Below are 26,619 nucleotides of genomic sequence, written 5' to 3'. Positions count from 1 at the left end.
ATGAACCCAGGACCTTCTGACTCCCAGGCCCGGGCTCTATCCACTACATAATGCTGCTTCTCTTTGAGGACAGACATTATGTCTCTTATGTCTATCAACTGTACTGAACCCTCCCAAGGGCTCAACATAGTGTTTTGCACATAGTAGACCATATGATCCTTGATAACCGGGATCAGAGGAGCCAGGTTCTAATCCAGCTCCACCACTTGTCTGCTGTGGGACCTTGGCCAAGTCACTTCACTTCACTTCTCTGGGCCTCAGTTGCCTCCTCTGTGAAATGGCGATGAAGATGGTGAGCCCCATGTTTGACAGGAACTGTGTCCAACCTGATTACCTTGTATCTACCCCAGAGCTTAATATAGTTCCCGGGACATAAGAAGCACTTACCAAATACCATATTTCTTGTAATTTTTCTCATTGAGTCCACTTCTCTATGCCTCAGTTTCCTCAAATATAAAATGGGGGTTCAATACTTGTTCTTCCTCCTACTCAAACTGTGAGTCCCATGTGGAAGAGGGACTGTGTCCAACCTACTCATCTTGTATCTCCCCTCAGAGCTTCGTGACTGCCATCTTTAACTACCGTTCTCTCTCCATTGCCTTCTTCTCCACTGCAGTCAAACATGTGCGTCTCTCCCATCCTAAAAAAATGCTCCCTTGACCCCACGGCTCCCTTCAGTAATCACCCCATCTCCCTCCTCCCATCCCTCTCCAAACTCCTTGAGCGAATCGTCTGTACCAGCTGACTCATTCAATCATCCATTCAGAAGCAGCGTGGCTCAGTGGAAAGAGCCCGGGCTTGGGAGTCAGAGGTCATGCGTTCGAATCCCGGCTCTGCCGCTTGTCAGCTGTGTGACTGTGGGCGACTCACTTCACTTCTCTGTGCCTTAGTTACCTCATCTGTAAAATGGGGATTAAGACTGTGAGCCTCACGTGGGACGACCTGATTCCCCTGTATCTACCCCAGCGTTTAGAACAGTGCTCTGCACATAGTAAGCGCTTAACAAATACCAATATTATTATTCAACTCATTCAGTCGTATTTCTTGAGCTCTTACTGAATGCAGAGCACAGGACTAAGTGCTTGGAAAGAACAATTCAGCAATAAAGAGAGACAATCCCTGCCCACCCCAGGCTTAGAGTCTAGAGGCGGGGGAGACAGACCTCGAAACAAGTAAACAGGCATCAATATAAATAAATAGAATATATATACATCAAAAGCCCTCTCAGAGTCGCACCTGGAGAGTTTCCAGTCCTCCACCGGTCTCGAATACAGGATGATGAGTGAAGCCGCGGCCTGTCCATTCCATTCGTAGCTTGGGCAGGGGCTAGCCAGGGGCAGGCCATCCTCCACAAGTCAAAACTCCCCCATGTTGGGCTGCAGCATCTTGGAAGAGAGTCCATGGTGGAGACTCAAGTTTACCGTGCGTTATGAGGGAATGGTAAACCACTTCTGGATTTTTCCCCCAGAAATCCTCCGGATCCATTCCCAAAACGATTGCAGATGGAGGTGGCGCATTCTGGGAGAGAAGTGTCCATGGCGTCGTTATGGGTCGGAGACAACTCGGCAGCATAAGAAAGGACATATCAAAACAAGTAAACAGACATCGATATAAATGAATGGAATCAAAGATATATACATATATGCATAAGTGATGTGGGAGGGGGAGAAAGGGGAAGAACAAAGGGAGCGAGTCGAGCTGACGCCGAGAGGAGAGGGAGCTGAAGAAAAGGGGCGCTTAATCTGAGAAGGCCTCTTGGAGGAGGTGCACCTTCAGTAGGGTTTTGAAGGGGGGGGCAGAGTCTCAAATTCCCCTCCTCCAATTCTCTCCTGGACCCCCTCCCATCTGGGGATCAAAAATCTCTTCCTACCAGAGGAGATTCTGCAGTGGCAGCCAAAGGGACAGAGTGGTCTAGTGAATAGAACACGGGCCTGGAAATCAGAAAGACCTGGGTTCTAATCCCAGCTCTGCCACATATCTGCTGTGTGACCTTGGGAAATCAGGTTGTCCCACATGAGGCTCACAGTTAATCCCCATTTTACAGATGAGGTAACTGTAAAATGACCTTTTCTGGGCCTCAGTTACCTCATCTGTAAAATGGGGATTAAGACTGTGAGCCCCACGTGGGACAGGGAGCGGGTCCCAAATGATTAACTCAGCGTTTAGAAAAGTGCTTGGCACATAGTAAATGCTTAACAAGTATTATCATTATCATCCAATCCCATACCTGCTTCTTTTCATGATATTTACTAAGAGCTTACTATATGTCAAGCACTGTTCTGAGGACTACGGAAGACATAGTTTACCAGGTTGAACGGAGTTCCTGTCCCACGTGGGGTTCATGGTCCAAATAGGGGGGCCAAATTCAAAACAAAATGAAGATTAATAACTTATTATTACAATTATCACTTAAGGTGGCATTTACTAAGTACTTACCATGTACTGAGCACTGGAGAAGTTTCGAGATTATGAGATCAGACACAGTCCCAGCTCCCCTCGGGACCCAATCAATCGATCTGATTATCTATGTACAGAAACGCTCTGGGCCCGTCACTCCCCTCCTCAAAAACCTCCACTGGTTGCCTGTCAACGTTCGGGTGAAGCAGAAACTCCTCACTCTTGACTTCAAAGCTCTCTATCCTCTTGCCCCCTCCTCCCTCTCCTCCCTTTCTCCTTCTACAGCCCACCCCGTACACTCCGCTTCTCTGCCGTCACTCACCTCTTCACTGTCTCTCGTTCGCGCCCGTCCCACCATCGACCCCCGGCCCACGTCCTCCCGCTGTCCCGGAACGCCCTCCCTCCTCACCTCCGCCAAACTCACTCTCTTCCCCTCTTCAAAGCCCTACTGAGAGCTCACCTCCTCCAAGAGGCCTTCCCAGCCTGAGCCCTCCCTTTCCCTCTGCCTCTCTTCCCCTCCCCATTCCCCCTTGTCCCTCCCTCTGCTCTTCCCCCTTCCCCTCCCCACAGCACTTGTACCCATTCGTATATATTATTTATTACTCTATTTTATTACTGATGTGTATTTATCTATGATTCTGTTTGTCTTGATGGTACTGATGCCTGACTACTTGTTTTGTTTAGTTGTCTGTCTCCCCCTTTTAGACTGTGAGCCCGTCACTGGGCAGGGATTGTCTCTCTCTGTTGCCGAATTATACATTCCAAGTGCTTAGTACAGTGCTCTACACACAGTAAGCACTCGATAAATACGACAGTGAATGAATGGTCGTATTTAATGATAGTGATAATAATGTTGGTATTTGTTAAGCGCTTACTATGTGCAGAGCACTGTTCTAAGCGCTGGAGTAGATACAGGGTCATCAGGTTGTCCCACGGGAGCCTCACAGTCTTCATTGTACAGATGAGGGAACTGAGGCCCAGAGAAGTGAAGCGACTTGCCCACAGTCACACAGCTGCCAAGTGGCAAAGCCGGAATTCGAACCCATGACCTGTGACTCCCAAGCCCGGGCTCTTTCCAATGAGCCACATTTGTTAAGCGCTTACTATGTGCAGAGCACTATACTAAGTGCTTGGGAGAACACGATAAAACACAGTTGGCAGAGACTTTCCCTGCCCACAAGTTTACAGCCTAAATGAAAAAAGAGACTTCAGTGCCCTGTTAGGGGCGTGAACCCCCGAACCTTGCTATTATCAGCACCTGAATCACAGTCTACTTTATCCCCATTTGGGGGTTCAGGAAACTGAGGCCCAGAGGGTTTAAGTGGCTTGATTCATTCATTTATTCAATCATATTTATAGAGCGCTTACTGAGTGGCAAGCACTGTACTAAGCACTTGGGAGAGTACAGTACAACAATAAACAGATACATTCCCTGCGCACAACGAGGTTACAGTCTAGAGGATGGGGGACAGACGGTAATAGAAATAAATAAGTGACGGATCTGGACGTCAGCGGTGGAGGGGTGGGATGGGGGAAGAACAAAAGGAGCAAGTCAGGGTGACGCAGAAGGGAGCGGGAGAAGAGGAAAGCTGGGGCTTAGTCTGGGAAGGCCTCTTGGAGGAGAGGGCCTTCAATAAGGCTTTGAAGGTGGGGAGATCTCCAGGTGGGACTGTTCTAAACCCTGCAGCCTACTTTTTCCCTCTTCACAACTGAACCCTTGCCTCATCACCCTTTAAGTGGCCCGGATTAAACCAGGACATCAATTGCCAGCCGCTGAACATCTTTTAGGATCAAAGAGAATGACAAAACTCACACTATCATGAGTAATAGCCCAGGCCAATTGCTGTTTAATTATGCAGATGACTTAACATCCCTTCATTGATGTTTTCTCTCTTTCAGCATGAAAGGTCTAAGAGCAGTGTACACAAGAGAGAGCCCCACAGGGCCTTGTACAAAGCAAATGGTTGAAAAGACAAGTTAATTTCTCAATGGAGTCTTAGATGTGTCTGTTCATTTGTTCGTTCAGTCCCGTTCATTGAGTGCTGACTGTGTGCAGAGCGCTGTACTAAATGCTTGAGAGACTATGATATAACACTAGAAAAGACACATTCCCTGCCTACAGTGAGCTTACGGTCTAGAACGGGGGAGACGGACATGAAGATAAATCGGCAAATGACAGATATGGACATCGGTGGCGTGGGGCTGGGAGGGGGGAGGAGGAAAGGGAGCGAGTCGGGTGACGCAGAAGGGATTGGGAGAGGAGGAAAGGGGGGCTTAGTCCTGGAAGGCCTCTTGGAGGAGATGGGCCTTCAGTAAGACTTTAAAGGAGGGGAGAGTCAGTGTCCGGTGGATTTAAGGAGGGAGGACGTGGGCCAAGGGTGGGCGGTGAGACAGATGGGATCGAGGCAAAGTGAGAAGGTGAGCATTAGAGGAGTGAACTGTATAGGGTGGGCGGTAGAAAGAGAGTAGCAAGGTGTGGTGGGAGGGAGCGAGGGAATTGACCGCTTTAAAGCCAATGGTGAGGAGTTTTTGTTTGATGTGCAGGTGGATGGGCAACCCCGAAAGGTTCCTGAGGAGTGGGGAAAGGTTTCCTGACCGTTTTTGTAGAAAAATGAGCCGGGCAGCAGAGTGGAGTATGGACCGGAGGGGGGAGAGAAAGGAGGCAGGGAGGTCAGCGAGGAAGCCGAGGCGATCATCCGGGCCGTAGGATGAATGATTGAATCAACCTGGTAGCAGTTTGGATGGAAAAGGGTAGCTGCTGGCAAAGATGGAGGGTGGCTGCAGGTCTCCTGTAGGGAGCAGGAGGAACTGGTCATGGAGAGCAGAAATAAAATGGCAGCATAAGTGGGAAGATGCACAGTGCTCAGCACACAGTAAGTGGTCGATACATACCAGTGATTGATTGGTTGTGGACAGAGGATCCTGTATTGGAGAGAAGCAGCATGGCTCAGTGGAAAGAGCCCGGGCTTGGGAGACAGATGTCATGGGTTCGAATTCCGGCTCTGCCACTTGTCAGCTGTGTGACTGTGGGCGAGTCACTTCACTTCTCTGTGCCTCAGTGACCTCATCTGGAAAATGGGGATTAACTGTGAGCTACATGTGGGACTACCTGATTAGCCTGTATCTACCCCAGAGCTTAGAACAGTGCTCTGCACGTAGTAAGCGCTTAACAAATACCAACATTATTATTAACATTATTATTGGGAACCTGAAAGACAAAGTGACACCTATCTTTCATTCATTTAATCGTATCTATTGAATTGTGTGCAGAGCACTGTACTAAGCATTTGGAAAGTACAGTACAGCAATAAAGAGAGACAGTCCCTGCCCACAATGGGCTTACAGTCTAGAGGGGGGAAGTCAGACATCAAAACAAGTTAACCGGCATCATTAAATAAATAGAATTCTTCTCCAGAGCAAACATTTCCACATCAAATTTGCTTTTATCTTTCCCAATACTTCGTAGAGTGCCTGGCACATTGTCAAAGTTTAATAAACACCATTAAAAAAAAGAGAGACTTTTTTTAACACTCTTTGCTTATTCATTTGGTTTCATGATTTCGTGGAACCAGTTAAACACACTGGCCAGATTTGAGCAATTTCAATTTTGATCCCTTCCTGGCTGCTGACACCTCAATTCTTTATCCCGACTGTGGATTTGATTTGATTTTGACATCATTTCCCTGTGTAATCCAATTATTTCAGATTTACATCTTTTCAAGAATCGACTGCAATTGGTCGGAGGCGAGGTGCGTTGAGGGAGGAGCTCTAGGAAATGATTCTCAAAACCGAAATTTAAAATTTTGTTTTTAGAGGGCAAATAGAAGGCCAACTCCCCAAAATGTGCTTTTCATAATAGGGTATGGTGGGCAAACAGACACAGTTCTCTAAAATAACAATTCAGTTATTTAATCAGTTCTCTCCTGAAGTTAACACAGCTCTGGCCAATTTAAAGACAGGATAACAGTTCCATGGCTCAGACACGCCTGGAGCAATTGTCTGCTGTTTCCTTTCATTCCCGGGGGGGAAATGGATATCTGGGGAGGGGATCATTACTATAATTATTATTATAAGCATATATCATCATAATTATGATAATTACAATAATAGTATCGCATCTATACACAAACACCCACATCCCCCACCCTGGCCCAGATCCACACATACAGCAGACCACACAGACAACACACACGCACACAAATGGGATGGATAATAATAATGATGATAAGGTTACATGTACTCCAAAACACCCAGGTATACACACTGATCCTTGGCCCGGGCCCCACATGGAGCAGACCGTACATGTGTAAAAATAATCATTGTATTTGTTAAGCACTTACTATGTGTCTGGCTCTGTACACGTACACACGCTCACCCATGGAAATGATCATGATAATCACAATAATAAGAGTATTACATACACATAAATACACATATGCAGGCACCGATACTGGCCTAGACACATATTTATAGCAGACCCACCCCCTCACACACACAAACACGCACTTTAATGATAATTGTAATGATAATAATAATGCCAATATTACACAAACACACGGAAAACACATTTCTATACACTGACACCAGGCCAGACCCACGCATAAAGCAGACCCCACACCTATAAACACACACACACGGTGGACGAGGAACAATGAGAAGGGCATTCCACTGGTTCCCAGTGTCTTAGACGTTCCTTGGGGAATTGGTTATTATCGACAGAGTGTCCTCTCATCTTTCCATCACCATTCCACTCCTTCTTAACGGAAAGGATTGGGGAAGGGATCGAATCGTGGATAATACGTTCGTGATAAAGGTCCTTGAATGTCATGGTCCCTAAACCCCCTTTTGAAACGCTTCTCTTTCTAGATATTATCAATTGATTGATTGGTGACTGACATCTGGGAAACGCCGGCTTTGAATTACACTTTCCAATTCTCGGTTCAGGCACCCAGTGAGCAGTCGATAAATACCGCTCCTTGGTTGATTCATTCTGGTGATTTGTTTTTTAAGGTATTTGTTAAGTGTTTACTATGTGATGTGCCCGGAACTGAATTAAGCACCGGGGTAATAATAATAATGGTATTTGTTAAGCGCTTACTATGTGCTAAGCACTGTTCCAAGTGCTGGAGCACTGTTCTAAGCGCTGGAGCACTGTTCTAAGATACAAGGTTGTCAGGTTGGACACGGTCCCCATCCCACATGGGGCTCACGGTCTTAATCCGTACTTTTTTTACAGATGAGGGAACTGAGGCATGGAGAAATGAAATGACTTAGCCGAGGTCCCACAGCAGACAAGTGGCAGAGCTGAGATTAGAAACCAGGTCCTCCTGACTCACAGGCCCGGGCTCTATCCGCTAAGCCACACCCCTTCGTTAGCGTTATTAATTTGACACTTACTAAGGGCTTATTAGGGAATGATAATAGCAATAATTATAGCATTTGTTAAGCGTTTACTATGTGTCTCAGGCACTCTACTAAGCGCTGGGGTGGGTATGAGCAAATCCGGGTGGAGACAGTCCCCTGTCCCACATGGGGCTCACGCTCTCAATCTCCATTTTACAGATGAGGTCACTGAGGCACAGAGGAGTGAAGAAACTTGCCTGGGGTCATGCAGCAGACAAGTGGCAGGATCGGAATTAGAACCCATGACCTTCTGACTCTCAGGTCCATATTCTGTCCACTATGCCGTGCTGCTGGTACGTGGAAGGGAACGTGAGGTTAAGATATAGGATCATGTCTATATACCACTTGGGCTCCCAATCTATCTAATCCTCATTTTAAAGAGGAGAAACTGAGGCTCAGGGGAGAGGACGTGACTTGTCCGAGGTCACCCAGCAGCCATGAAAATCCATCTCTTGACTCCCAGGCACCTCCTCTTCTCTGTCTCCCCCCTTCTAGACTGTGAGCCCACTGGGGGCAGAGATTGTCACAATTTGTTGCCAAATTGTACTCTCCCAAGTGCTTAGTACAGTGCTCTGCACCCAGTAAGCACTCAGTAAATAAGATTGAATGAATGAATGAAGTACGGTAGGCCTAAGGGAGAGGTGATTGAGAGCAAATCTAAGCGCAAGGGAGATCTCTCTCAGGAAATAATAATAATGTTGGTATTTGTTAAGCGCTTACTATGTGCCAAGCACTGTTCTAAGCGCTGGGGTAGACAAAGGGGAATCAGGATGTCCCACGTGGGGCTCACAGTCTTAATCCCCATTTTACAGATGAGGTCACTGAGGCGCAGAGAAGTGAAGTGACTTGTCCACAGTCACACAGCTGACAAGTGGCAGATCTGAGATTCGAACTCATGACCTCTGACTCCAGAGCCCGTGCTCTTTCCACTGAGCCACGCTGCTTCTCTGCTTCTACATTCCTCCCCAGTTCTTCAAGGAGGTCATCTTGATAGATTCCCCCTCAGCGCTTAGTTCAGTGCTCTGCACCCAGTAAGTGCTCAATAAATACGACCGATCGATCGATTGCTCCCTCTATCCAAATCAGTCAGGCAATCAATCACTCAACCCTGCCTTATGAACCCATTCTTCCTCCTCTCTCCATCTCCAACCTTAGGGCTCTCTTGGAGTCTTCTTTGTATATGACTGTGTGTGGTGTGTGTTTACACCACGATATACAGATTACATACGATATACAGTTGAGCAGCACATAGTAAGTGCCCAATAAATACTATTGAATGAATGAATGAACGTTTGTCCATGTGTGTGTATGTGTCCGTTTCCTATTAGATGGACAGTTCCTTGAGGGGAGGGAAGAAGGCAAAGCCGAACGCTCTGTTCAGGGCCCTATCATTCTTATCAAATGCCATCGAGTCGTTTCCGACCCGTAGCGTCGCTATGACTGTATTTTTTCCAGAGACGTCCTGTCTTCTGCCATATTCCGTAACCCTGCTAACGGTTCTTCCATTATTGAGGTCACGGTCTCTATCCCCCTAGCTGCCGGGCTGTCTCTTCCACATTTTCCCTGCACTTTTCCTCGCGTTAGTGTCTTCTCCAGAGAATCAGTCCTCCAGGTGATGTGTCCAAAATCTGCTCATCTAAGTCGGGTCATTTGGCCTTCCAAAAGACCACTTTGGCTTGGTTTGCTTCCAAGCCCATTTGTGTGTGGGGGCGGGGGGGGGGGGGGGGTCCAGACAGTCCAAGGTATTTTAACAAAAGCGTTTTCCAACACCACATTTCAAAAGAATAGATGCTTTTCCCATCCCGGTTCTTTCCATGTCCAGCTTTTGGACCCATACGTTGTCACCGGAAACACCAAAGAACCCTGGAAGACCTCAATAGCTGGGAGGGGTGGGGAAACGGGAGAAGAAGAGGAAGATGGGTGGGAATCTGAGGGAAGGTTGGAATGAAAATGAAGGTCATCTTTTTAGAGTCTTTGTTAAGCACTGTATTCTGTGCTAAGCGCTGTATTAGACACTGGGGTGGATAGAAGATAATCAAGTCAGGCACTTTCCCTATCCCATGGGAGGCTCCCAGTCTAAGGAGGAAGGAGAACAGGTATGAAATTCCCCATTTTACCATTTTATTATTATGGATAATATTAATACTGAGGCCCAGTGAGTCATGTGGTTTTCCCAAGGTTCATTCATTCATTCACTAGTATTTATCGAGCGCTTACTATGTACAGAGCACTGTCCTAAGCGCTTGGAATGTACAAATCGGCAACAGATAGAGACAATCCCTGCCCACTGACGGGCTTACAGTCTAATCGGGGGAGACGGACGGACAAAAACAATAGCAATAAATAGAATAAAGGGGATGTACACCTCATTAACTAAATTGGCAGTAAAATATATATACAAATGAGCAAATGAGCCCAGTGCTGAGGGAAGGAGAAAGGAGAAGGGGAGGAGCAGAGGGAAAGGGGGGAAAGGGGGCTTAGCTGAGGGAGAGGGGTGGTGAAGAGGGGGCAGAGAGGCAGCAGAGGGAACAGAGGGAAAAGAGGGAAAAGGGGAAGCTCAATCTCGGAAGGCCCCTTGGAGGAGGTGAGCTCTCCGTAGGGCTGTGAAGAGGGGAAGAGAGTTAGTTTGTTGGAGGTGAGGAGGGAGGGCGTTCCGGGACAGCGGGAGGACGTGGGTCGGGGGGTCGATGGTGGGATGGGCAAGAATGGGGGACGGTGAGGAGGTGAGCGGCAGTGGAGCGGAGCGTGCGGGGTGGGGCCAAGGTCACACAGTAGGGCTGTGGCAGAGCCGGGGTTAGAACCCAGTTCTAGAAATCAGTTCTTGATTCTATTTATTGCTCTTGATTCTATTTATTTCTATTGTTTTGTCTGTCTCCCCCGATTAGACTGTAAGCCCGTCAATGGGCAGGGCCTGTCTCTATCTGTTACCGATTTGTACATTCCCAGCGCTTAGTACAATGCTCTGCACATAGTAAGTGCTCAATAAATACTATTGAATGAATGATTGATAATAATAATTATTATTATTATAACTGAGGCATTTGTTAATCGCTTACTTTGTGCCAGGCACTGTACTAAGCCCTGGGGTGGATTCATGCCAGTCGGAATGGACCTAGTACCTGTCCCAACCGGGGGCTCACAGTCTTCATCCCTATTTGAGAGATGAGGGAACTGGGGGCCAGAGAAGTGAAGTGACAGGCCCAAGGTCACACAGCAGACAGGTAGCAGAGCCGGGATTAGAACCCAGGTCCTCTGACTCCCAGTCCCGGGCTCCATCTACTAGGCCACGCTGCTTCCCAAAGAGGAAGAGGGTCAGGGCTATATCTGGCTCCGGGCTTTCGAGAGTAAAAGATTGATTACGCTCCTTAAGTGATGAGGAGGTATCGGAGACATTTGCCAAGGAAGTAAAAAAGCGGGAAATCTCATCAAGGACCCTAGATAGCCCCAAAAAGTATGAGTTGTTAATCATTGAAATTATAGTTTTAAGAGGAAAGGGAGATCATTCTGGGCTGATAATTTTCTCAAATGCCTTTTATTAGCAAGGAACGTGAGACGTGTTCTCCACTTTACGGGGTGATGTGGTCCTCGGATGAAGCGATTCCACGCTATTCACCGATTCATTTGTCCAGAGAGCATTTAAGTCTTTCATTCGGTGACCCAGGATTTTATAATATCAGTCATTTCAATCGATCAGTGGCATTTCTTTTGTGCTTACGGTGTGCAGAGCGTTGTTCTAAGCATTTGGGAGAGCACCATGCCACAGCGTTGGTAGACAGGTTCCCTACTCAGAAGCAATGTGGCTGAGTGGAAAGAGTCTGGGTTTGGGAGTCAGAGGTCATGGGTTCATGCTCCTTGTCAGCTGTGTGACTGTGGCCAAGTCACTTTACTTCTCTGTGCCTCAGTTCCCTCATCTGTAAAATGGGGATGAAGACCGTGAGCCTCACGTGGGACAACCTCATTCCCCTGTATCTACCCCAGCGCTTAGGACAGTGCTCTGCACGTAGTAAGCGCTTAACAAATACCAACATTATTATTATTGGGAGTCAGAAAGACCTAGCTTCTAATCCTGCCACTTGTCTGCTGTGTGACCTTGGACAAGTCTCTTTGCGTGGCTCAGTGGAAAGAGCACGGGCTTTGGAGTCAGAGGTCATGGGTTCGATTCCCGGCTCGGCCACTTGTCAGCTGTGTGACTGTGGGCAAGTCACTTCACTTCTCGGTGCCTCAGTTACCTCATCTGTAAAATGGGGATGAAGACCGTGAGCCCCACGTGGGACAACCTGATTCCCCTGTGTCTACCCCAGCGCTTAGAACGGTTCTCGGCACATAGTAAGCGCTTAACAAATACCAACATTATTATTATTACTTATCTGGGCCTCAGTTACCTCATCTTTGAAGTGGGGATTAAGACTGTAAACCTCATGTGGGACAGGAACTGTGTCCGACTTGATTAGTTTGTATTACGTCAGCGGTTAGAACGGTGCCTGGCACATAGTAGGCGCTTAACAGATACCGTGAAAACGGAGGTCGCGGTCTAGAGGGGAAGACAGTGTTGGAAATAAATAAATTATGTTTATGTACATAAAAATGTGAGGGTGGGGTGAATATCAAGTGCTTCAAAGGGTACAGATGCAGAGACGCAGCGTGGCTCAGGGCAAAGAGCCCGGGCTTGGGAGTCAGAGGTCATGGGTTCGAATGCTGGCTCTGCCACTTGTCTACTGTGTGACTGTGGACAAGTCACTTCACTTCTCTGTGCCTCAGTGACCTCATCTGTAAAATGGGGATTAAAACTGTGAGCCGCACATGGGACAACCTCATTACCCTGTATCTCCCCCGGCGCTTAGAACAGTGCTCTGCACATAGTAAGCGCTTAACAAATACCAACATTATTATTATTACTACTGAACCAAGGACCTAGATGACCCAGAAAGGAGAAGGAATAGGGGAAAAAGAAGGGTGTAATCGAGGAAGGCTTCTCGGAGGAGGGGTGATTTCAATATGGCTTAGAAGGTGGAGAGAGCGGTGGTCTGTCATCTATGAAGGGGGAGAGAGAGTTCCAGGCCCAAGGAGGGGATTGAAGGAGGGGTCAGCGGCGAGATACACGAGAGCGAGGTACAGTTCATTCAATCGTATGTACTGAGCTCTCACTGTGTGCGGAGCACTGTACTAAGCGCTTGGAAAGGGCGATTCAGCAACAAAGAGAGCCAATCCCTGCGGACACTGGGCTCGCAGTCAAGAAGGTGAGAGACAGACATCAAACAAGTAAACAGGCATCGATAGCATCAGTATAAATAAATAGAATTCTAGATATGTATACACATCAGAACAAGTAAACAACAATTAATATAAATAAATTGAATTAAACATATGTATATTATCAAAATGATCTTCGTATTTATTGAGCACTTACTGGGTGCAGAGCGCCGTACTAAGCACTTGGAAAGTGCGACTGGGCAACCGACAGAGACGATCCCTACCCAGCAACGGGCTCACGGTCTAGAAGGGGGAGACAGACAACAACACTAAACAAGTAGATGGGCATCAATAGCGTCAATATAAATAGGATTGTAGATATTGATAAAATACATATTAACAATATCATTAATAAAATAAATAGAATAATAAATCCGTATCTATGTGACTTAGTGGAAAGGGCCCGGGCTTGGGAGTCAGAGGTGGTGGGTTCTAATCCCGGCTCTGCCGCTCGTCCGCTGTGTGACCCTGGGCAAGTCGCTTCACTTCTCTGTGCCTCGGTTACCTCATCTGGAAAGATGGGGATTGAAAACCGTGAGCCCCACGTGGGACAATCTGATTCCCCTGTATCTACCCCTGCGTTTAGAACAGTGCCCTGCACATAGTAAGAGCTTAACAAATACCATAATTATTATTATAAGTGCTGTGGAGCGGGGGAATAGAGCAAAGGGAGCGATTAGGGGCATTGGGTTGGCACTAGAGGAACGGAGTGTGCGGGCTGCGCTGGTGTAGGAAATCAAAGGGGTGATGTAGGAGGGGGAAGCGGGGTAGACTGCTTCAAAAACGACGGTGAGGAGTTTCTGGGTGATGCAGCAGTGGATGAGTAACCACTGTTGGTTCAATTCATTCTTTTATTCATTCATTCATTCATTCATCCAATAGTATTTATTGAGCGCTTACTATGTGCAGAGCACTGTACTAAGTGCTTGGAATGTACAAGTCGGCAACAGATAGAGACGGTCCCTGCCGTTTGACGGGCCTACGGTCTAATCGGGGGAGACGGGCAGACGAGAACAATGGCAATGAATAGAGTCGAGGGGAAGAGCATCCCATAAAAACAATATGTCGTGGGTTCTAATCCCGGCTCTGCCACTTGCCTGCTGTGGGCCCCTGGGCAAGTCACTTCACTTCTCTGGGCCTCAGTTACTCATCTGTAAAATGAGGATCAGGACTTCAAACTTCTCTCTGTGACTTGTTCTCATCGACGGTGTGACCTTGGGCAAGTCATTCACTTCTCTGGGCCGCAGTTACCCAATCTGGAAAATGAGGATCAAGACTGTGAGCCCCAACTGGGACAGGGACTGTATCCAACTCGATTTGCTCATATCCACCCCAGCACATAGTATAGTGCCCGGCACATACAAAGTGCTTAACAAATACCATTATTATTATTATTATTCCATTCCCTTAAACAATGAGTTCACCTCTTCTGAGGGGAAGCATAGTGTCCTTTACCCACATGTCCACTTGCTCATCTCCCTGCCCTTGATTGTAATAGCAATAGTATCTGTTGAGCGCTTACTGCTGGGCGGGTCACTTAACTTCTCTGTGCCTCAGTTCCCTCATCTGTAAAATGGGGATTAAGACCGTGAGCCCCACGTGGGACAACCTGATTCCCCTATGTCTACCCCAGCGCTTAGAACAGTGCTCGGCACATAGTAAGCGCTTAACAAATACCAACATTATTATTACTGGCCAAGCACTGTTCTAAGACCTAGGCGAGATACAAGGTAATCAGGTTGTCCCACTTGGGGCTCACAGTCGTCAACCCCATTTTACAGATGAAGTAACTGAGGCCCAGAGAAGTTAACCTAAGATCACACAGTGGACAAGCGGCAGCGCTGGGATTAGAACCCACATCCTCTGACGTCCAAGCCCATGTTCTTTCCACTAAGCCACGCTACTTTTCTAACCTCCTTGCAAGCAGGCCCAGCATTGTTTGCTTGCCTTTCCACCTGCCAATAATAATAATAATGATGATAATAATAATGTTGGTATTTGTTAAGCGCCTACTATGTGCAGAGCCCTGTTCTAAGCGCTGGGGTAGATACAGGGTAATCAGGTTGTCCCACGCGAGGTTCCCAGTCTTCATCCCCATTTTACAGATGAGGGAACTGAGGCCCAGAGAAGTGAAGTGCCTGGCCCAAAGTCACCCAGCTGACAAGTGGCAGAGCCGGGAATGGAACCCATGACCTCTGACTCCCAAGCCCGGGCTCTTTCCACTGAGCCACGCTGGTTCAACCTCTCCATGTTGGAGTCTAATGCCCCTGGGCAGTAGTAGAGGCCCAGTGCCCTCTACAATTGGTATGTATATCTATAATTCTATAATTCTATTTATTTATGTTGATGCCTAGATCCTCTTTACTTGTTTTGATGTTCATGTCCCCCTTCCATCTCTGAGCCCATTGTGGGCAGGGATAGTCTCTATCTGTTGCTGAATTTACTTTCCAAGTGCTTAGTGCTTGGTCAAGTCACTTCACTTCTGCATGCCTCAGTTCCCTCATCTGTAAAATGGAGGTGAAGACTGTGAGCATCCACCTCAATGCCTAGTACAGCGACTGACACGTAGTAAACACTTAACAAATGCCACGGTTGCTACGATGACGATTACCATCATCATCATCGTAATGACATGATTTGCAACTAAAGGTAGACCTGTTAAAATAGCTGACGGTTTGAAGACACTTGTGTGACGGGGAATGAAGCCAGGAAGCCTTCCCGGAGGGGGTGGGATTCGAGGAGGGCTGTGTAGCTGGGGAGAGCAGTGGTCTAGCATATATGAAGGAGGAGGGGAAGGAGGATTGGCATTAAAGGAATCAGATGAGCGCATAATTAAAGCCTAATTATTTCTTTCCCTGACCAATCCCTCATTTCCTCTTCTCCCACTCCCCTCTGTGTCACCCTTAACCTGAGATCTCCTCCCCTTTTTCACCTCGCCCCGCAGCACTTACGTCCATGGGAGCCCCACGTGGGACAACCTGATTCCCCTGTGTTTCCCCCAGCGCTTAGAACAGTGCTCTGCACATAGTAAGCGCTTAACAAATACCAACATTATCATTATTATATTTGTAATTGATTTATTTCTATTAACACCTCTCTCCCCTTCTAGTCTGTAAGCTCCTTGTGGGCAGAGAATGTGTCTACCCACTCTTTTATAGCATACTCTAATAACGGTATCTATTAAGTACTTACTACATTCCAGGCACTGTACTAACCGCTGGGGTGGGTACAAATAAATTGGGTTGGGCACAGTCCCTTTCTCACATGGAGCTCACAGTCTCCATCCCCATTTTACAGATGAGGTCACTGAGGCCCAGAGAAGTGAAGTGATTTGCCCAAAGTCACACAGCAGAGATGTGGCAGAGCCGGGATTAGAACCCACGACCATCTGACTCCCAGGCCCGGGCTCTATGCACTAAGCCAGACTACTTCTACCGAGCGCTTAGTTGAGCGGTCTGAACGCTTTAAGCGCTCAATCAATACGATTGACTGATGGATTGATTGCCATCTTTTGAGTCTCCGGGTGGAGAAGAGAAGCAGGTAATAATAATAATAACGTTGGTATTTGTTAAACGCTTACTATTTAAGTTGTTTACTTAATAGTTAATAGTTAAGTATTAAGCTTACTTAATACTTAATAGTTTACTTAATAGTAAATAGTTAAGTATTAAGCTTACTTAATACTTAATAGTTTACTTAATAGTTGTTTAGTATTAACAATCTAGTTGTTCTAAGCGCTGGGGTAGATACAAGGTCATCAGGTCGTCCCACGTGAGGTTCACAGTTAATCCCCATTTTACAGATGAGGTCACTGAGGCACGGAGAAGTGAAGTGACTTGCCCACAGTCTCCGATTCGAACCCATGACCTCTGACTCCCAAGCCCGGGCTCTTTCTACTGAGCCACGCTGCTTCGCAGAGGTAGCCACTCTGGGGAACTATATTAGCAGCAGAAACTGGACTCTGAGAGCATTAATGCGGAACAGAATTCTCAGTCTTGAGCATCACCAAGAGGTTTGAGAAAACATCGATTTCCCCCCCCCCCCCCCCACGGGATGCCGGGGGGTCTCATTTTTGACATCATCCCCTTTACGGATTTTATCACGTTTTGAAAGGGTTCATGTGGTTGCCGGATGTTCGATAGCTGGCCACGGTGAGCGCTTCTAACAAGCACATTTATTAATGTAACGACAAGATAACACTCATTTATTAATCCTCCCTGCGTGTTCAGCTGAAAGGAAGAATGGAAAGTTTAACTCATCACCGAATGAATGCTGTAAAGAGCGTAACGTATTCAAGTCTAGATGGGAAGGTGGGAATGGTAATCAGTTTGCTCAAATAATTTTTGTTTTTCCTTTCGCCATCACGTGGCATCTTTAAACCAATTTCCTTTAGGAGAGTTTCTTTTTTAAATGTGTCGGAACAACTAGAAAGACAAATCATAAAAAGACCGACCAGTAATGACATTTTCCATCCGTCAATCGGTGGTATTTATTAAGCTCTTTCATTCATTCATTCATTCATTCATTCAATAGTATTTATTGAGCCCTTACTATGTGCAGAGCACTGTACTAAGCGCTTGGAACGGACAAATCGGTAACAGATAGAGACAGTCCCTGCCCTTTGATGGGGTTACGGTCTAAGAGGGAGACGGACAGACGAGAACAATGACAATAAATAGAATCGAGGGGAAGAACATCTCATTAAAGCAATAGCCAATAAATAGAATCAGGGTGATGTACAGCTCATTAACAAAATAAATAGGGTAAGGAAGATATATATAGTGGACAGCACTGTACTGAACGCTTGGGAGAGGACAGTTGAGTTTGCAGACATAATCCCTGCCCTCGAGGAGCTGCCAGTCTACTGTGTGCAGAGCACTGAGTATAAAGATATGTACCTAAGAGTTCTGTGGGTGGGATCAGGTGCATAGCTAAGAAGTAAGGGAAAGCAGGTTGGGGGAGGAAAACAGTCAGGGAAGGCTTCTTGGAGGAGGTGCGATTTTAGGAGGGCTTTGAAGCTGGGGAGGGAGTACCGGGACAGAGAAAGTCCCAGTCAGTCAATTAATTAATCGATCGGATGGTATTTATCGAATGCTTTCTGTGCGTGCTGAACACCGCACGAAACACTAGGGAGACCATTCATTCAATAGTATTTATTGAGCGCTTACTATGTGCAGAGCACTGTACTAAGCGCTTGGGATGAACAAGTCGGCAACAGATAGAGACGGTCCCTGCCGTTTGACGGGCTCACGGTCTGATAGGGGGAGACGGACGGACCGGAAATACACTACAGTATAGCAGAGTTAGTTGACGTGTTCCCTGCCCAAGGGGACCTTAGAATCTAGAGGGAATTTACAGTCAGATTATGGTCTGGAGGGAGAGGCAGAAATGAATAGAAATAAATGAATGACAGATATGGACATTAGTGGTGTGGGGCTGGGAAGGGGGATGAATAAAGGGAGCAAGTCAGGGCGACGCACAAGGGAGTGGGAGAAGAGGAAAGGAAGGTGTAGTCAGGGAAGGCCTTTTAGAGGAAATGGGTGTTCATTTAAGGGTTTGAAGAGGGGGAGAGTAATTATCTGTTGGACACTAATAATACTAATAATTATGGCATTTCTTAAGCACTTCCGACGTGCCAGGCGCTGTACTAACAGCTGGGTTGGATGCAAGCAAATAGGATTGGACACAGTCCCTGTCCCGTGTGGGGCTCACGGTCTCAATCCCCGTTTTTACAGACGAGGTATCTAGTGACCTGCCCAAAGTCACACAGCAGATGAAGCAGCATGGCTTAGTGGCAAGAGAACGGGCCTGGGAATCCGAGGACCCGGGTTCTGATCTCGGCTCCGCCGCTTGGCCGCTATGTGACACTGGGCAAGTTATTTCACTTCTCTGGGCCTCAGTTATCTCATCTGAAAGTGGGGATTAAGACCGTGAACCCATGGGACAACGTTATTTCTTGGTATCTACCTCAGTGCTTAGAATAGTGTGTGGCACTATTCCTCCCCACCAGGCTGCTGTCTTGACATCAGGACTATTGACAAGAGGTGGAGCTGGGATTAGAACCCACGTCCTCCGATTCCCACGTCTGGGCTCCTAATACTCCGCACGCTGTAAGCGCTCAGTAAACGCTAGTGAATGAAATGAGTGCTCTCTGTGAACCGAGCACTGTTCTAAGCACTTGGGAGACTAATAATCTTGGTGTTTGTTAAGCGCTTACTATGTGCAAAGGTGATCAGGTTGTCCCACGTGGGGCTCACAGTCTTCATCCCCATTTTCCAGATGAGGTAACTGAGGCACCGAGAAGTGAAGTGACTTGCCCGATGTCACACGGCTGACGAGCGGCAGAGGTGGAATTAGAACCCGTGACCTCTGACTCCCAAGCCCGGGGTCTTTCCAGTGAGTACAGTGTATCAAAGATGGTAGACTTGTTCCTTACCCCCAAAAGCTTACAGTCGAAAGGGAGTTTACAGTCTAGAAAATAGAACAGCAAGTAGTTGCCGAGGTGTTCACACCCGGCTTGTTAGCAGGTTGTTAGCAGGTTCATTCATTCATTCAATAGTATTTATTGAGCGCTTACTATGTGCAGAGCATTGTACTAAGCGCTTGGAATGTACAAATCGGTAAAGGTTCTCACCAAATAGCAGGGTTTGGCATTTGAGAACCAAGCCTAGATAATAATAATAATAATGGTAATAATCGCATTTAAAGTTCATTCATTCAATAGTATTTATTGAGCGCTTACTATGTGCAGGGCACTGTACTAAGCGCTTGCTTACTCTATGCCAGCCCCTGGGGTAGATGCAAGCTAATCAGGTTGGACACAATCTCTGACCCACATGGGGTTCACAGTCTTAACCCTCCCCATTTTAAAGATGAGGTAACTGAGAAGTGAAGTGACTTGTCCGAGATCACACAGCAGACGAGTGGCGGAGTGGGATTAGAACCCATGACCTCTGACTCCCAATCCTGTGCTCTTACCACCAGGTCCTGCCGGGTCCTGCACAGAAAGTCTGAAAGTTTTGAACCAGCGCCGTCCCCAGATTCTGGCTCAGTGCGGAACACTGCAAAGCTGAGCTGAGCTTGACTTTTTTTTTTTTTTGGAGTATTCGTTAAAGCGCTTACTATGTGCCAAGCACTGTACTAATAATATTCGTATTTGTTAAGCGCCTACTGTGTGCAGAGCACAGTTCTAAGCGCTGGGTAGATACAGGGTAATCAGGTTGTCCCACGTGGGGCTCACAGTCTTCATCCCCGTTTTCCAGATGAGGGAACTGAGGTCCAGAGAAGTGAAGTGACTCGCCCACAGTCACTCAGCTGACAAGTGGCAGAGCGGGAATTCGAACTCGTGACCTCCGACTCCCAAGCCCGGGCTCTTTCCACTGAGCCACGCTGCAAGTTAATCAGGTTGGACACAGTCCCTGATCCACAGTCACAGTCTTAATCCCCCATTTTAAAGATGAGGTAACTGAGGCCCAGAGAAGGGAAGTGATTCCCCCAAGGTCACCCAGCAGACAAGCGGTGGAGCCGGGATTAGAACCGGGGTCCCTGTGACTTTGAGCTCGTGGGTGGCTTTTATGATGTTCTTTCATGATGATAACTAATGCTTCATAAGGAGGGGGAAAATCCTCTACTGAGCCTCCTCGTTCTGGGAAGAGAAGAACAAATAATTAAATGAAACGAGCACACTTGGCCCTGAAGCTTTCAGCAGCCGGGTGAACCTTGCAATAGCGATTAGACGGACGAGGAGTTGGTGGCATGATTTTGCCACTGATTTTGTTTTGAGCTTCCGTAATGAGATAATTAATGTCTCCCGGAAGCAAAGGGCAGATGCAGAAATAATGCAGATTGGTCAGAGAACGCAATAACTGTGGCTACTTTAAAGGAAGATAATAATAATAATAATAATAATGTTGGCATTTGTTAAGCGCTTACTATGTGCAGACCACTGTTCTAAGCGTTGGGGGAGATACAGGGTCATCAGATCGTCCCATGTGAGGATCACAGTCAATCCCCATTTTACAGATGAGGGAACTGAGGCACAGAGAAGTGAAGTGACTCGCCCACAGCTGGCAAGTGGCGGAGCCGGGGTTCGAACCCATGACCTCGGACTCCCAAGCCCGGGTTCTTTCCACTGAGCGGTCGGCTAACTATGGGGAAGTGTTTGGAGGGTTTGTTGATTCGTTCAATTGTATTTATCGAGCGCTTACTGTGTGCAAAGCACTATACTAAGTGCTTGGGAGAAAATATAGCAGTAAACAAACACATTCCCTGCCCACGTCGTGTCATCTTCAAACCAGACTCAACATCCAGCGGCGTGGCCGGGCGGAGAGGGCCCGGGCCTGGGAGTCAGAAGGTCATGAGTTCCAGACCCGGCTCCCCCACTTGTGTGCTTTGTGACCTTGGGCAGGTCACTTCGCTTCTCTCTGCCTCAGTGACCTCATCTGTAAAATGGGGATGGAGACTGTGAGCCCCACGTGGGACAGGGACTGTGTCCAACCCGATTTGCTTCTATCCACCCCAGCTCTTAGTGTGGTGCCTTGCGCATATTAAGCACTTGACAGATACCATTATTATCGTTACGATTATTATTATCAATCCCAGCTCCGCCACTTGTCTGCTGTGTGAACTTGGGCGAGTCACTTCGCTTCTCTGGGCTTCAGTTACCTCATCTGGAAAATGGGGATTAAAACTGTGAGCCTCATATGGGACAGAGACCGTCCGACCTGATTAGCTTGCATCTTCCCCGGTGCTTAGATCAGTGACTGGGACATACTAAGCGCTCAACCGTTACTATTAAAAAAATCAAAATACAGATAAGATGATCAACATTGGAAGCAGCTCACGGTCCTGGAGACAAGGTGAGCCTAACTGCTCTGGGCTGGACGTAAGAGGAGAATGGACAGGAACCAGACAGTCGGTCAGTAAATTATATTTATCGAGTGCTTACTGAGCGCAGAGCGCTGTCCTAGCATTTGGGGAAGCAGCGTGGCTCAGCGGAAAGAGCCCGGGCTTCGGAGTCAGAGGTCGTGGGTTCGACTCCCGGCTCTGCCACCTGTCAGCCGGGTGACCGTGGGCAAGTCACTTGACTTTGTGCCTCGGTTACCTCATCTATAAAATGGAGATTAACTGTGAGCCTCACGTGGGACGACCCGATCTACCCCGGAACGGTGCTCTGCACCTAGTAAGCGCTTATCAAATACCAACATTATTATGAAGACGGAGGGTGACCCAGGCCAGAGGCAGGATGCGGCAAGATATCGGCGGCGAGATAGACGAGATTGAGGTGCGGTGATTAGGTTGGCATTAGAGACGTAAAGCGTGCGGGATGGGTCGTAGTAGAAGAGGAATGAGGAGAGGTAGGAATTGCCATATGGGGAAACTGGAAAATATGCAGAAACATATTTTAAAGACACAGTGCAATAATAACGTTGGCATTTGTTAAGCGCTTACTATGTGCAGAGCACCGTTCTAAGCGCTGGGGGAGATACAGGGTCATCAGGTCGTCCCACGTGAGGCTCACGGTTAATCCCCATTTTCCAGATGAGGTCACTGAGGCCCAGAGAAGTGAAGTGACTTGCCCACAGTCACACAGCTGACAAGTGGCAGAGCCGGGATTTGAACCCATGACCTCAATTAGACTGTGAGCCCGTCATTGGGCAGGGATTGTCTCGATCTGTTGCCGAATTGTACATTCCAAGCGCTTAGTGTGGAGCTCTGCACATAGTAAGCACTCAGTAAATACTATTGAATGAATGAGCTCTGACTCCCAAGCTCAGGCTCTTTCCACTGAGCCGCACTGCTTCTCTAATCTCTCTGTACTTGTAATAATAGTCATGTTGGTATTGGTTAAGCGCTTACTAGGTGCGGAGCACTGTTCTAAGCGCTGGGGGAGGTACAGGGTCATCAGGTTGTCCCACGTGAGGCTCACAGTCTTCATCCCCATTTTACAGATGAGGTAACTGAGGCACAGAGAAGCGAAGTGACTTGCCCACAGTCACACAGCTGACAAATGGCGGAGCAGGGATTCGAACCCACGACCTCTGACTCCCAAGCCCGGGCTCTTTCCACTGAGCCACGCTGCTTCTCTTAATAATAATAATAATAATAATAATTGTGGTATTTGTTAAGTTCTTACTATGTGCCAGTCACTGTACTAAGTGCTGGGATGGATACAAGCAAAGCAGGATGGACACATGGGACTCACAGGCTCAATCCCCACTTCAGGCTGAGGCACAGAGGCACAGAGAAGTGATGCGACGTGGCCAAGGTCACACAGCAGACAGGTGGCAGAGCCGGGATTAGAAGCCATGACGTGGAAGAGAAGCAGCGCGGGTCAGTGGCAAGAACCCGGACTTGAGATTCAGAGATCATGGGTTCTAATCCCGGCTCCGCCGCTGATCAGCTGTGTGACCTTGGCCAGGTCACGTCACTTCTCAGGGCCTCCGTTACCTCATCTGGAAAATGGGGATGAAGACTGTGAGCCCTACATGAGACAACCTGATTACCTTGTATCTACCCCAGCGCTTAGAACAGCGCTTGGCACATAGTAAGCGCTTAACAAATACCAACATTATTATTATGATGACCTTCTGACTCCCATGCCTGTGCTCTAACCACTACTCCAGGCTACCTCTCAGTTTCTCAAGCTGCATGTAACCAGGGTGGGACGGAGGATAAATTCTGCGATGCTCCTTCCACGTCGATTGGACCTTTTGGTGGGACAACATCACTGGTAGTATTGGGTTTGGTATTTCTCCCTTCATTTCTCTCTCTTTATCGCCGCATTTCTCTCTTCCTATCTATTTCTGTCCTCATGTCTCTTTTAATCACTAATTTCTCTCTTTATCTCTCTCTCTATCCTCCATCTCTCTCTTCAGGTCTCTATCTTTCAGAGAAGCAGCGCAGCTCAGGGGAAGGAGCCCGGGCTTGGGAGTCAGAGGTCATGGGTTCGACTCCCGGCTCTGCCACCTGCCAGCTGTGTGACTGTGGGCAAGTCACTTCACTTCTCTGGGCCTCAGTTCCCTCATTTGGAAAATGGGGATTAACTGTGAGCCTCACGTGGGACAACCTGATGACCCTGTATCTATCCCGGCGCTTAGAACAGTGCTCTGCACATAGTAAGCGCTTAAGAAATACCAACATTATTTATATTTCTCTCCATCTCCATCTTCATCTCTCTCTCTCGACCTCTACCCTCTCTTCACCTCTATCTTTCTCTTCATCTCTATCTTTCTCTCTCGATCTCTACCCTCTCTTAATCTCTACCTTTCTCTCATTTCTGTCCTTCTACCTCTCTCTTCACCTCTAATCCTTCTATCCCTCTCTTCGTCTTTACCCTTCTACCTCTCTTTTCATCTCTATCCTTCTATCACTCTCTTCATCCTTATCCTTCTATCTCTTAGCGTGGCTCAGAGGAAAGAGCCCGGGCTTGGGAGTCAATGGTCATGGGTTCCAGTCCCGGCTCTGCCACTTGTCAGCTGTGTGACTTTGGGAAAGTCACTTAACTTCTCTGGGCCTCAGTTTCCTCATCTGTCAAATGGGGATGAAAACTGTGAGCCCCATGAGGGACCACCTGATCACCTTGTATCCCCCCAGTGCTTAGAACAGTGCTTTGCACATAGTAAGCGCTTCACAAATACCAACATTATTATCTCTTTTTATGGTATTTGTGAAGCACTTACTATGTGCCAGGCACTCTACTCCTCTCTCTATCCTCTCCATCCAAACTGCTACTGTGTTAATACAATCATTCATCCCATCCCTTCCAGATGATTGTATCAGCCTCCTTGCAGACCTCCCAGCCTGCTGTCTCTCCCCACTCTAGATCATACATCACTTTGCTGGCCGGATCATTTTTCTACAAAAACATTCTGGACACGTCACCCCGCTCCTCTCCATTGGTTGTCCATCCACATCCGTAGCAAACAAAACTCCGCTCCATTGGTAGTCGACCATCTTGCCCCCTCTTACCTCACCTCGCTTTTCTCCTTCTACAACCCAGCCCGTACACTTCATTCCTCTAGTGCTAACCGTCTCACTGGGCCTCCATCTCGCCTCTCTTGCCACTTATCCCTGGGCCACATCCTGCTTCTGGCCCGGGACGTCCTCCCTCCTCTAATCTGACAACCACTCTCCCCCCGCTTCAAAGCCTTATTGAAGGCCCACCTCCTTCAAGAGGTCTTCCCAGACTAAGCCCCATCTTTCCTCTTCTCCCACTCCCTTCTGTGTCACCCCAACTTGCTCCCTTTGCTCTTCCCCTCTCCCAACCCAAAAGCATTTGGGCCCACATCTGTCATTTTATTTACTTATGTTGATGTCTGTCTTTCCCAATATAGACTGTGAGCTTGGTGTGGGCAGGGAAAGTCACTGTTTACTGTTGTATTGTGTCTTCCCCATCGCTTAGTACAGTGCTCCACACACATTAAGCTCTCAATAAATACGAATGAATAAATGAATAATATACTAAGCAGTGGGGTAGATACAAGACAGGTTGGATGCCGTTGTTATCCCACATGGGGCTAACAATTTTATTCCCCATTTTACAGATAAAGTAACTGAGAATTTCTGTGACTTGCCCAAGGTCACTCAGTAGACAAATGGCAGAGGAAGGATTAGAACCCAGGTCCTTCTGACTCCCAGGCCTGTGCTCTAACCCCTAGACCATGCTGCTCCTCTCCCTTCATCTCCACACTTCTGTCTCTTCATCTCTATCCTTCGATCTCTCCCCATCTCTATCCTTCCATCTCTCTCTTCATCTCTATCCTTCTATCTCTCTCTTCATCTCTATTCTTCTAGGTCTCTCCATCTTTCTCCTATCTCTTCTTTCATCTCTATCCCATCTCTCCCTTCATCTCTATCCTTCTACATCTCTTTCCATCTCTAGCCTTCTACCTCTCTCTTTACCTCTATCCTTTCATCTCCCTCTTCATCTCAATCCTATCTCTCCCTTCATCTCTTCATTCCATCTCTGAGAAGCTGCATGGTGTAGGGGAAACAACACAGGACTCGGTGTCAGAAGGTGTTGGGTTCCAATACCGGTTCCACCACTTCTCTTTGTGTGACCTTGGGCTAGCCACTTCACTTTTCTGGGCCTCAGTTACCTCATCTATAAAATGGGGATTGAGACTGTGAGCCCCAAACGGGACGGGGACTGTGTCCAACTCAATTTACTCATATCCACCGCAAAGCTTAGTAGAGTGCCTGCCACATAGTAAGCACTAAACAAATACTATTATTAATACTATCATCTCTCTCTTCATCTCTACCCTTCCAACTCTCTCTTCATCTCTTTCCTATCTCTCTCCATCTCTATCCTATCTCTCTCTTCATCTCTAGCCTAGCTCCTCTTCATCTCTATCCTTCTCTCTCTCTCCGTCTCTCTCCTTCTCTTTTCGTTTCTATTCTTCCATCTCTCTTCCTCTCTATCCTCTCTCTTCATCTCTATCCTTTCTCTTCATCTCTCTTCCTCTCTATCCTCTCTCTTCATCTCTGTCCTTTCTCTTCATCTCCCTTCCTCTCTATTCTCTCCATCTCTGTTCTTTCTCTTCATCTCTATCCTTCTTTCTCTTC

This window comes from Ornithorhynchus anatinus, chromosome 2 (genome assembly GCF_004115215.2).
Source record: "Ornithorhynchus anatinus isolate Pmale09 chromosome 2, mOrnAna1.pri.v4, whole genome shotgun sequence".
NCBI lineage: Eukaryota > Metazoa > Chordata > Mammalia > Monotremata > Ornithorhynchidae > Ornithorhynchus > Ornithorhynchus anatinus.
The sequence above is the reverse complement of the archived record's forward strand: the minus strand, read 5'-3'. Positions refer to the sequence as shown.